This window comes from Haemorhous mexicanus, chromosome 2 (genome assembly GCF_027477595.1).
Source record: "Haemorhous mexicanus isolate bHaeMex1 chromosome 2, bHaeMex1.pri, whole genome shotgun sequence".
Taxonomy (NCBI): Eukaryota; Metazoa; Chordata; class Aves; order Passeriformes; family Fringillidae; genus Haemorhous; species Haemorhous mexicanus.
This window is the reverse complement of record NC_082342.1, coordinates 18,557,466-18,569,581: the sequence shown is the minus strand read 5'-3', so window position 1 is coordinate 18,569,581 and position 12,116 is coordinate 18,557,466. Positions and strand designations below refer to the sequence as shown.

The following is a 12,116-nucleotide window of genomic DNA, read 5'->3' as shown; positions in this document are numbered from 1 at the left end:
CAGAGCTCCCTACAATTCCAAAGAGGCTATCCCTATAGAGAAATATTAAAGTGACTCAACTGCTTACAGCAGAGAAGAATCATTATAAATCATATCTGCAGAATCACAGAACCACAGAATAAGCTGAGTTGGGAGGGGCCCTCAAGAATCTTTGTCTCCTTTGAAGCCATGCAAAAGACCATCCCCAAGAGTCACAGCATATGCCCAAGAGCATTGTCCAAATGCTTCCTGAACTCCGTCAGGCTAATGAGATCCTGACTATGAAAAATAGTCTCTATTCACAAATATTTGCTCCGTTTTTCTGCTCAGTCAGTGTACCTTTGTTCACTGTGGTGTTTGGCCATGTAAATTACATGGTACAGCTCCTGGTCCATGCCTGGAGGGCAGAATTCCTTTAAAAACAGAGTGACAGAGAGCAACTAATGAATAACCAGGACTGGCTCAAACTTCTTGGCAAGATGGAGCCAGTACTATGCTGCTCTGTTCACAGAAAGGGCACAAAAGGGATAGAGCTGGGAAAGAAGGAGGGAAGGAAGGACACTGAGAAGCCTTTCTTACTGGGATGGCTAAGGAAGCAGGTGGATGGAATTGGATCACCAATTGCTACTTCTAGAAGAAGACCTTTCCTTGGGAGTAGTTGCCATACCACAAACCCTGATTTTGGCTTGGCAGGGCTATGTAGTAGGTAAAGCAGGTGGTGTGGCTCTGACCCACATTCCATCCCAAGCAGAAGCTTGACTTATCTTTACTTAGTGAAATCATTCTTCCAGGAACAGTATTTGGATAAATAATTTGTGCTAATGTCCTCTCCATGCCTTTGCAATTCAGACACTCAGCTAACAGTTGCCATCAGTCATGAGTAATGGGAGCCCACACGTCAATTCATGCCAAATGTGGTTGTGGGTTTGGGCTCTTTAAAGAAGACTTATATGTGGTTCCTTCCCACTGTTTTTATGCTATTGGAATGCTTAATCTCTTTTCTATGATCTGTTCCAACCCTGACTGGTATGGACACACATTTGAATAGGGTGAAAAACTGTTCCAAATAGAATTACCTCTGGACTGAGAACGAGACCGCACCACTAAGCAGCCTTTGCATAGCTTCATCTTGGTTAACCAGCATGGACATGTTGTAATTCTGGGAGACAAAAAGTTGCACATTTTTGTGCTGGTCTCCCAAGTTCTTCAGTTTTTCCTGAATACATAAAAATATGTCCATCACACGAAACGCAGCTTGATAATATATTATTTTTCCTCCTATTACATCATGAATTATAAAATATTTTTTTTTAAAGGGAAGACTGGAGATCACTCTTTTGCTGCCATATCACTGCACCAACAGGTTTTTTCCCCAGCTTAGTTCACTTTGATCACGTGTCTCAAACCTTTGTAAGAAATTGGCAATTTCTGTTGCTCCTCAGTAGAAAATGATGGTAGGTAGTGAATGAAAGTGAAAAAAAAAAAAAAAAAAAAAGCTCAAGCTAAACCATTATTATTAGCCAAAAAGTGATTTGTTTGCACAAAACACCATGGTTCTATATCCAAACGGATTTTTGTAGAGCATGAAATAGCAAAAAAGTAGCTTCAAAATTGTATGAAACTATTTCTTCAGTTGAAATGCAAAATCCATAGATTTTGATGATTTGGAAATAATTGTGTGGATCTTAATTTCTCCATTTCTGCGAAAATCAGTTTATTGTTCTTCTGCCATCCCATTCAGTGGAACTAATTTTAAATGAAGGGTTGAAGCATGAATTCAAATGAAAAAAGATGCCTCATATAGGAAAAATATAAACTGATTTTTTTTCTCTCTGTCATCATCAGTGAAAGTCGAATTGGCCAGTGCTTTAAATTAATGTCCACCTCTGAACTACTCAGGTAGTGAACAAATCATATTATCTGTCTACATCAGCTCACCAATAGATTGAAAGATTCATTATTTGATACTCTGCCTTCTCCATTAATTAGTTAATGTTTGTAAAGCACTTTGGAATGAAAGGAGCTATCTAAGCAACACTATTACAATTACACACTTCAGGGCAGATAAAGAGTAAACTAATGAAAGTCTGCGGTAAGAAGAAAATGGACAAAATTTAAATGAGGTGTATTCTGCAGGGACTGGGAAGGTGACCAGGTGGCAAATGGAAGCTCAGATAGGACTAAATCATTACATTGTGATGCTGAGATTTGTTGAATGCCCAGCATAAACTGGTGATCTTAATCCATATCCTTAAGGACAAGTCTCGCCTTCGTATAAAGTCATCATCTTTTAATAGACTCTCTACAACTGAGAAAAAAGCACCTCTGCAAAGTGTGCAGAGGACAGCATACTGAAGTACCTTCTTCCTATTCCTGATTCAATACTGCAGTAGAGGTTTTCTGTTTCCAGGGCTATGTGATTAGCTCTTTCTAATACCACCTACAACTTAAAAGGAAGGAAGGAAAAAAAAAAAGAAAAAAGCACCTTTTTTTCTCCCTTTAGAAACAGCCAGTGAATATGTTTCTTGAATCCTATAAAGGATGGACATTATGAGCCTCTGGAGCACTCTACAGTGACAGTAAAAATAGTGAGGTCATAATAAAACAAGAAAAGAGGCAGTGGTGTTCTCTGTAGTTTGTGCATTTTCTGTTATTGTCCTTATCAACTTCTGTTCATCAAATCTTTGAAAACAGCTACAATATCTTCTGTTATATTGATCACATTTCCTGATAGGATCAGAATCACAAAATACTAGAGCAAGGTGGGCAGAAGAAAGCAGGACCTTACCAGAAAGGGGGTGAGGTCAGAAGTTGAGCAGAAACAGAAATGGGGAATCAATTGTGAGTGAATGAGAGAGGTTGCATGGGGAGTGGGCTTTGGCACAAAAAGGCTGAGCAAGTGTAAGCATTGCTTACCTCTATTTTCTATCCCTACCACTCTTATTATCCTGATATCTGAGGACTTCTTTTTTCTGCTCCACACCTGCTAGTATTTGTAAGCAAAAATGACATTCAAAATGACATTCAATTTTAAGCACCAGTGCATACCTTTCTTCTTTTTTCTTTTTTTTTTTTAATGTAATTCTCTGTGATTTTGGATTTAAAGGAAGCTACAGTGGGTAGAACAGACCCTTGATGAAAATTAGAGCCTTTGAAAAAAAACCAATATGGAACACTTATCAAAATAGTTTAAGACATGATACTGCACCTTAAAAACTTAATTCTGCCCCTTTATGCAGGCAAAGAGAAATGCATGCAGTGCCTGGTTTCTGGGTAGAGTGCTCTCAGCTGGCAGATCTGGGTTTGTTTCAGCTAGGCACTTACCAGAAGCATTTCATTCATGGTCCCACACACCCTACACTTCCCCCTGTCAATGGACAGGGCTCTGTAATTCCTAAGACTGTCCCTCTTTCCCTCAGATCTCTCCTAGCAATAAAGTTTCCAGTACAGGAACTTCAGGTATGACCTGGATGGAAGGTAGGATGACTCCAGGACCTGAGACAAGTGTGGAACATCACTGAGATGTGATGTGGAGCCATGGCTCCACCTCTCCCCTGTGACTCTGGGGGGAGTAGACTGAGCTGCATTGCTGTGGGACATTCCCACAGCCACAGCCATTTCCACAGGCTCCCCTGACTGAGGGATCCCCACTAGGAGCCTGCCATGGCCATTCTTAGCCCCCCAAAATGAGCAAGATGAGTGAGAAAATGCCACAAGCTTCACACCATCAAAGTAAAGTCCTTAGTCACTCTGGGACATCCAGGACATTCCTTTGGGTTCAGCTGTTCCGGCAGGGTTACTTCCCTCTCTTCTTGGTGGGCACTCATTGTCATCAGCTACACATTAGGCTGGATTTTACCTAGAAGATGACCCAAAAATTGTCAAGACTTCTCAGGTGAAGTTTTAGTTAAAGAATATAAGGTAGAGATGAAATTTAAATGAATAGTCCCATTTTGAGATTGCCATTTTTCTTTTAAAATGAAAAGCATTTTCCAGATTTGCTGGTTTCAGAAGCTGAGAGAGAGGTTTCAGTATTTTGCTATAGCTCTTTGTGAGATTCTTCTATGACTTTCAGAAGAGTTAAAGAGGGTGTTAATAAGGTATTTCAGGAAACAGACATGCTGCCAGTAGTTTGTTTGTAGTTAGTGGTTTGTGGCTGAATTCAGCTTTACTACTTTCCTTCCAGTCCTCATGAGGCTTAGTTCATCACTTGGTAATTTACTTTTTAACAGCCTTTAATTGTCATTTAATACCTAAAACTCTATTTACATACAACTGCTGAGCTGCTACTAACCACTGCCTCTTTTTGATTAACGCAGTTCAGTCTGTAAGATTGGTAATTATGTGTTTAGCAAGAAGGACTGAAAGAAGAAATGCTCAAACCCAGAACTACACTCCCTTCCTTTTATTAGCTTGTCTTTTGGTTCTGCTTTTATGGCATTTTGCCTCTAGACTTTTGCTCCCTTCTGTGGTTACTTTAGTGCCTCACTGCTACAGCTTGTGTAGACAGCATATCTGGAACTCCAGTTTTCACAATTTCCTTCCATAAAATACACTACTACTCTCTTCCTGAAAACAAAATCTTAAGAGGGGAATAAATGTTAATGATGAAATCCCACGGGCAATTCTGTCATTGCTGATTCTAATAGATCTAGTGTTGACTTTACAGTCTGATCATACAAACTCTGGGACAAGGTTTGATGACCTCTTTCTTCCTGAGCGTTTTTGCAAAAAAAAGAAACTTTAGAGAAAATCCACTGGTTCTCCTACTCTCAATACACACATGTGCTCGGTTCAAAGACCATTGCTCCTTATTCATGACATTTGGAGACCTGAGCTTAAAATCAATGTTTGAAAATGTCTTTCTTGCATTTCATATTTCCAAGGATTTATATCCTTCTGATACCTTGCTCTGCATTCTGTTTCTCTGTACATTAGCTGGCAAAGAGAAGCAAGCAATTACAAGCAATATTTTTGCCAAAGTTTTCCATGGAGTGTGTGAAACATGGCTCTTTCAAGAAATTGTATCTCAGCCTTTTATACAGGAAAAATTCATCAGATTAGGGTGTCAAAGTTAATGGCAGAAAACTTGGATGATCTGAGGGGTTTTCACTCTACATTCATACACTCCAAACTGTTGAACAATTTTGCCTCATTTCATCTGAAGAAAGAATAATAAGTATTTTCTAATCAGTCAAACCAAGCTTAGGAAGGGCCTGATCAGCTAAACTTTGGACATATTTAATCAATGTGAATATTAAATTATTATATTTTTATACATAGTTTTTCAATACTATCTGCACAGTATTTAAAAAAAAAATTCTTGCAATACCAGTAGTCAGGAGATGTAGAGATTAGACTCTGACCTATCTCTGCCTTGATAAAAGATATACGCTTTCCATCCTGTAACTGAAGAATGTTCTTCTGAAGTCAGAGCCAAGACACACTCTTGGACCACTTCCATGGCCAGGAAAGTTTTAGTAATTTAATTTGATATTTTGTCTGACTTCCAGGAGGTTGATCTGGAATGGTTTGGAAGTGTTCTTGGCACAAAACACAGAAAAATTCATGTTTGGATTCTATACCATTTGCTTTGTCAAGGGAAGATGGTTGAGGAAACACTCCAATGTTAAAAACCCCAAAATTATTAGCAAAATCATGGAAGAGAGGGGCATAAGTGATAAGTGAAGAAAAAAACACTTTCCAGAGATAACCTAATACTTTAAAAAGCAGCTGAAGTCAATTTATTTTGCTCTTTCCCCAATGATCTAATACACCAATGTCAGCCAAAACTGGGACAAGAAACAGCACAAACAGTTGCACAGGCCCTAACCTGTAATGAAAATAAACAGATTTTAATCACAGATAGATGTATTAAGAGAGGGATTCATGTTTATTAGAAGGAAATCAGGAGAGATGCAGAAATAAACAGAGGTTCCCTTTAAAAGCACTGGGTGGTTTCATTGCTCTGTGATTTGTGTACTGTACATTCAGATCAAATCTATGCTTTTGCAGGAACTCACTGTGAAATTACACAGTATCTCCAACGCACTAGACAACAGCATTAAGGTTGAAAGCCAAATGCTCAGCAGCTGAAAAAGCCAAAAAAAGGGTTCCAAGGGCAGCCTCAGTAGGATTCCTTTCTATGTATATGCTCATTTTGAAAAGGAATTCCCATAAAACTTTAAAATGGCACTGAAAAAAATTCCTCCTCTTTGAACTGCCTGAACTGTTGCTGCTGAAAATTTCTACTCAGTAACTCCAGCTGATGTATCTTCTTAACATGACAATGTTAAGTGTCAATCCACAGGATTGCATCTGAGTTATAAGCAATTAGAGAAATCAAAGCTACTACTATAATAAAAGGAAGTGCCGAGAAATCTCAGCTACAATCCTACCTACTAGTCCTGCATCTGATGGAGTCAATTTCTTTTATATGTACTTCTCGGGGCTGTGGCAAGGATTAAAAGCACTTTATGTGAACCAAAGTGTAACCAGCTGTCACCAGATCATGTTTTCTTCATTCCCTCCTTCCAGCAACAACTGACTTCAATTTTTAAGGGAAAAAAATCAGAGAAGCTGGAAGAAAACTCAGATGTAATTATTTTCATAGGCTGCTCTTGTTTCTGTTTTTAAGAAACAGCACTTGACTACTGTTATAGTATGCATAAAAATATGCTCAATATATCTACAGGCAGCTGACAAGAGAACAGGTATAAAAGACAAAAGAGAGAAAACTGAGGCGGCAGCCCTGCTTCAGCATCCTACATCCCTGTTCCTCCTTCCACCTCACTAATTTGCTTTGACTGTTGTGGTGGTGCATTTTTGTTGGAATATTTCCTTTGATGGTTGTTGTATTTTGTTCAATTCGTCTAAATGTCTTGTTCTCACCTACCCCTTGGTTTACTCCAGCATTGTTTCCCCTTCTCTCTCTGTCAGTCCAAGTACCTCCCCCTTATTCCCGAGGATTCCATGTCTGTCACTGCAACCCAGCCCCTCTCCTCTGTCACTTAGTGTAAACCCAGCCTCTCCCTCCAGAACCTTCTGTGTCATTGCTGTGATCCCTGAGTTGGCTCTGGCCGGGAGCTCTCCCGCCCCCATAGCCCTCGTTGCCTGTGCGATTCTGTATCCCACCGCTGTGCTCTGCCCGGAACTCCTCTGGGTTGGGCGATGCCCTAAGACCGCCTCCCTTTATGAGCTGTTGCACAAGAACCGAGGGTGGTTAGTAGTTCTCGACTGCTTTTGGAGGGTAAGTCCTTTTGGAGGCTCGCACAAAGGACCCTCTCGCTCCTTTCTGCCTGCCCTCGGTGCCCCTCACCATCCATCCGCACTGGGGACCTGCCCCGCTGCCCGTGCCGGTGGGTGCCGGGCAGGGCGCGGCCGCTCGGTTCGGGGGCAGGAGCCGAGTTAGCCCGGCACGGCTTTCTCCCGGTCCCCGGGCACTGCGGCAGGGGGTCAGCTGAATGGTGGGAGTGCTGCTCGGTCTCTTATGTCTGCTTAAGTCTTGGCTTCCTTGAGCTGAGATACCTTTTTTTAACAAAAAACCACTTAACTATTAACAAAAAATCTGCTATTGCTCTTGCTGTTAAACAAATATTCCGCAGACAAGCAGGAAAAAGTGTTTATTTTAATTCATTTTATTTTGAGATGGCGTTTCAATTTTTTGCTACGTAAGTGCATTGTTCCCCCTTTTTTGCCTTTTCATGAGCCTTTCTAGCTGAAGGTCAGCCTTAGTTGTCAGTGTTTGTCCAATCTATTATTTATGTTTTCTCCATGTCATACTTTTACATGGTGTTTTCTAAGTAAATTTAAAGACATTTTAAAACTGTGAAGGGAACAAAAAAAACCTGTTACGGTGTTGAATTTCACACTTTGAGGATCCATATTTTATCCCATCGCTCTTTTTTCTTTTTATTTCTACTCTTCTGTTGATAATTTCTTTCTCCTACTCCTGTCTGAATAAACTTTTGTGCCTGGAAGACTCCAAACAGTCTTCTTGCACTTTACAAGAAGTGTGGGGTGGAGAGTCGGACTGTCCTCCCCAGGATACATCCTTTCCTCACTGCTCTACAGCCATGCTGAATCCCAGCTCTGATTCTCTCCCTGCAGTACACCACGAGAAACATGAAAACACCACTCAGTCTGTCCTAAAAACAGGATCAAAATCAGCTACAAACCCCTACAAAAAGACCAAGGACGCACCCAACCCTGAAAATAAAGGCTTCAGAGACTGAGTGAGTCTATTCCCACCCATGGAACTGTAGGTAATCAGATGTATGACTTTTCAATATTTGTAGCACCTTACTGGTTAACGGTGACACCAGACAGGTGTAATTATGAAGAAATTAGTAAGTCTTCTGGCTGATGATGCGCAGAAAGAATGAAGATCTCAGCTAGCTCTTTCTCACCTTTTTCCTCTTCGTTGGAACGCTCCTCCAATAGTAAAAATTTATTTTAATTATGCATGTGCAAAGAACTGCCAGATTTACCTAACGCTTCATTTCAAAATTTTCTGACTTTTGCACAATTTAGCTATAATTTCAATATAACTGCAGAGTGTGTTAGTGAAGGAGAAAATGCTGCATTAAAATTACAGGTTAGATAGCTGAGAAGTAGTGTGCAGTTGAGAGGGTGGCATTGGTATCAATTATTTGATTATTTCCTTGCCAGCACACATACACACAAGAACAATTGGTAGTTTAATGAAATAATCATATTCATGCAATCTGTTTAAAATACAATAACTTAATAATACCAGCCAAATAAAATTTTACACTGTAAGTGAATTACTTCTGGAAGATTCTGCAGAAGATATTAAATTGTAGTCAAGTAATTATCTAATGAGGTGTTACACAATACATTTTCACCAGCAGTAAAGTGAGAAACAGAACTAAAAAAGATAAACTTTCTTCAAAATCATAAAAAGTTTCAGCTCTGCATTATCAGAGTAATGTCAATCTCTAATCACTGTTTTAGACTCAAACATTTTATGCAAGACTTTTGATGGTTTTGTCCCATAATTTGTACATGTAAGTTCACCAGAACTTCTATGAAAACAATAAGAGCATTATGTGAGCTGTAAAATATGTCTGAAAATATCGTTAATACATTGGGGTATGTAAATGCAAGTTGGGGCACAAAGAAGTTGTCCAGAATCATCAGCTTCCAAAGAGCATCTATTGCTTTCACTAATTTATGGCAAAAATTAATATTTTGAGTTTTACACTTCTCATATTTGCATCTTCGTGCCCCTACACAGTTCTGTGTATTTGTTTTTTCAACTGATTTTTTTTTTAAACACACATATGAGTACCTAAAAATGCATGAACATAATTTCACAGTGTGCAGGTGTCTGTGTTGTCAGGACTGGAGTTTCAGTGAGAGCACTGGCTTTGAGATGTGGGCTGTGAGCCGTATCCCATACCTATCCTGGTGCCTTGCTCCCTCCTGCATGGCTCTGAGCAGCACCCATGCACACATCCTGCTGGAAGGCAGTGCCCTGCACCACTCTGCTGGCTCTGCGTTTTCTTCCCAGTGGCTGCTTCAGGGCTCTGTGTTGTGTTTGTGCTGAGCACAGGGCTGCTAACACAGGGATGTTTTTGTTATTGCTGGGCAGGGCTTGCACAGAGCCAAGGCCTTTTCTGCTTTGGTACTGCCACATGCTGAGAGGGCTGGGGGTGAATGGGAATTTGGGAGGAGACACAGCCAGGACAGGTGACCCCAGCTGACCACGGGGATATTCCAGACCATGTGGCATCATGCTGTGTATAAAAAGTGGGGTGAAGAAGGAGAAGGAGGTGGCATTTGGAGTGATGGTGTTTGTCTTCTCAAGTAAACATTGCCTGTGATGGGGTCCTGCTCTCCTGGAGATGACTGAGCACCTGCCTGCCATGGGAAGCAGGGAATTATTATGATTACAGTTATTATTTCCTTGCTTTGCTTTGTTTCGTGGCTTTTGCGGTATTAAACTGCCTTTTATTTAACCCACAAGTTTTTAAGTTTTTACCATTCCTCTTGTTACCTCAATCCCACTGATGGGGAGGGAGGGAAGGGCTGTGTGGGGCTTGGTTGCTGCCTGGGGTTAACCCATTCCAATTACATATAAATAAATTGTACTGGTACTGTTCATAAGTCCTTGATGACACATCTGACTGCTTTACTTGGTTTTATTCTCACAAAATTACCATCCTGAAGTAGTTTATAGAAAATCTCATCTGAAATTTTTCACACCAGTCACACAGAGCAGACGGTTCAGCTTGTGGAACCTGGCTCAAGGTGCTGATACCCTCCTGCTGTCTCAGACTATTCACAAATGTCTTTCTCAGGGTGCCTGGAGATCTGTTCTCAGTTCATGTTTCCCTGTAAACACTGTACTCAGTAACACCTGTGTCCAGAAACAGTTGTGTACATTGTCCTCAGCCAACTGCCATACCAAATATCGTGGTATTTCGTGTTCAGTGTGAGCATGAAAAAATCTGGAATAAAGCTGTAAAGTCAGGATAATCTGGAACAGTGAAACTGGTTACATTTTGCCAGTGATCTGGAGTGATCTAATTTCTGTAAAGAAATCTAACCCTTGAAAAACACTTCTCATCAGGCCTTTAAGAGAGACCAGTAGAGAAAAATCCCCAGCCCATACAGAATATTTCACCCATGAAGGGTGAGTATTATGTTTCTCTCATGAGTATAAAAGTTCCATAAGTCATGACTGTAAAGGCATGAATGAATTATGAAGGTCTTTTGTTTTAGTAAAAGAAGCAGGATCAGCATTTGTACACAGGACGTTCTATTTATTCTACGTATTTCTTGATCTGTTCATTTAGAATTGTTTAAAACTGTCAGTTCTACCAGTAAAGAAATGATCATAGAGAAGAATAGATCAAATTCATTAGAAACATACAAAATGGGTTTCTACCGGTGATCATAAATAATATTGACTTCTGCAGATGGTTCTCAATTCCATATTTCAAAGAATGACAGGCATTCACAAGACTATCTTGTTTCATTCAGTGCTGCTCATTTGCACCAAATGAGACGGGACCTCAGAAAATAAATGTGAGAGTGTGCCATCAGGATTGGAGATTGCAGAAGAACAGAGCTTTTGTCTTCAGAAAGTCTATTTCATCTTTAGTTCTTACAGATAGAAAGAACAAACAATAATGCCTTTCTGAAAATAAAATGTTACGAAGTGTGTCAACTGAAAGAAAAATGCTGTAAGGGTACATTAAGGGATGGGTCCTCAACACTTTCCATGATAGTGCAAGGTCTCCTGTGGCCTCATGGCAGCTGTAGTTCAAAGTTCCTCACATTCTTTCTTTCTACGCTCTCTTTTCAGAGTCCCTTTACAGTCTGCCAAGGATTGGGCTCACTCCAACACACCTTGATTTTCCCTGTGCTTCATTGATCTGCTCTCTGGAGTGATGGGATTCTGCTGACCTTCTTCTTTCCATTCATCTCACTGAGAATCTTGAAGTTCATCTTTTCCCACAGAAAACTTTTAGCAGGGATATTTTTCATCTCCCAAGTTTGTACCAGAGTCTGCCCCAGAGTGTGAAGATACATCAATGTTATGAGGCAAGACAAGGAAAGAAGAGCAGGGAAAGTGAAGACCATGCCACTATAAGGCTAATAAAGAAGTCCCTGAAAAGTTTTAAAAAGAGAAAAATTGTTTTTCTGCATCTATGCTTCAGTGTTTCATCAGACATTACCAAATAAATTTCAGTGAGACACTCCAACATTTTAAAAATTTTCATACTAACTCTGGTTGACATACCCCTTTCAAATTTTCAAGTTGTTGGGTTTTAATATTGACATGCAGTTATGGCAAGCCCTTTTCGTCTCTTCTAACTCTCCAGATGACATGAGCTTAGGCCAACTCAATGTCTTCAATGGGTTTATCCATTTTTACAGATGTTTCAGGCACCCATCTAACCCTTCTGTCCTAGTGAAAAAGTGCAAGTATCTGTTTAAGAGGAGAATGAAGTGTCACCATGGTCCCTGTAGGAAATGACAGTCACTGTCCACTTCCAGCTAAGCATATGCCCTGTGAGAAGGAAGTATTGTTCTGCCTATCCATCTATAGACTCTAGTCCCTGAAGTGAGAAGACATTAAAAATCTTTTGCAGAGAATTTTCCTA

General features: G+C 40.2%; 1 long non-coding RNA gene across 1 annotated transcript; it reads left to right on the top strand.

Moving 5' to 3' along the window:
* Positions 1-7,016: 7,016 nt before the first annotated feature.
* On the top strand, positions 7,017-11,644 carry LOC132324246 (uncharacterized). The gene is made up of 3 exons (XR_009485551.1): positions 7,017-7,228; positions 8,089-8,243; positions 11,315-11,644. It is a non-coding gene; the product is annotated as an uncharacterized LOC132324246 (long non-coding RNA).
* Positions 11,645-12,116: the final 472 nt, after the last annotated feature.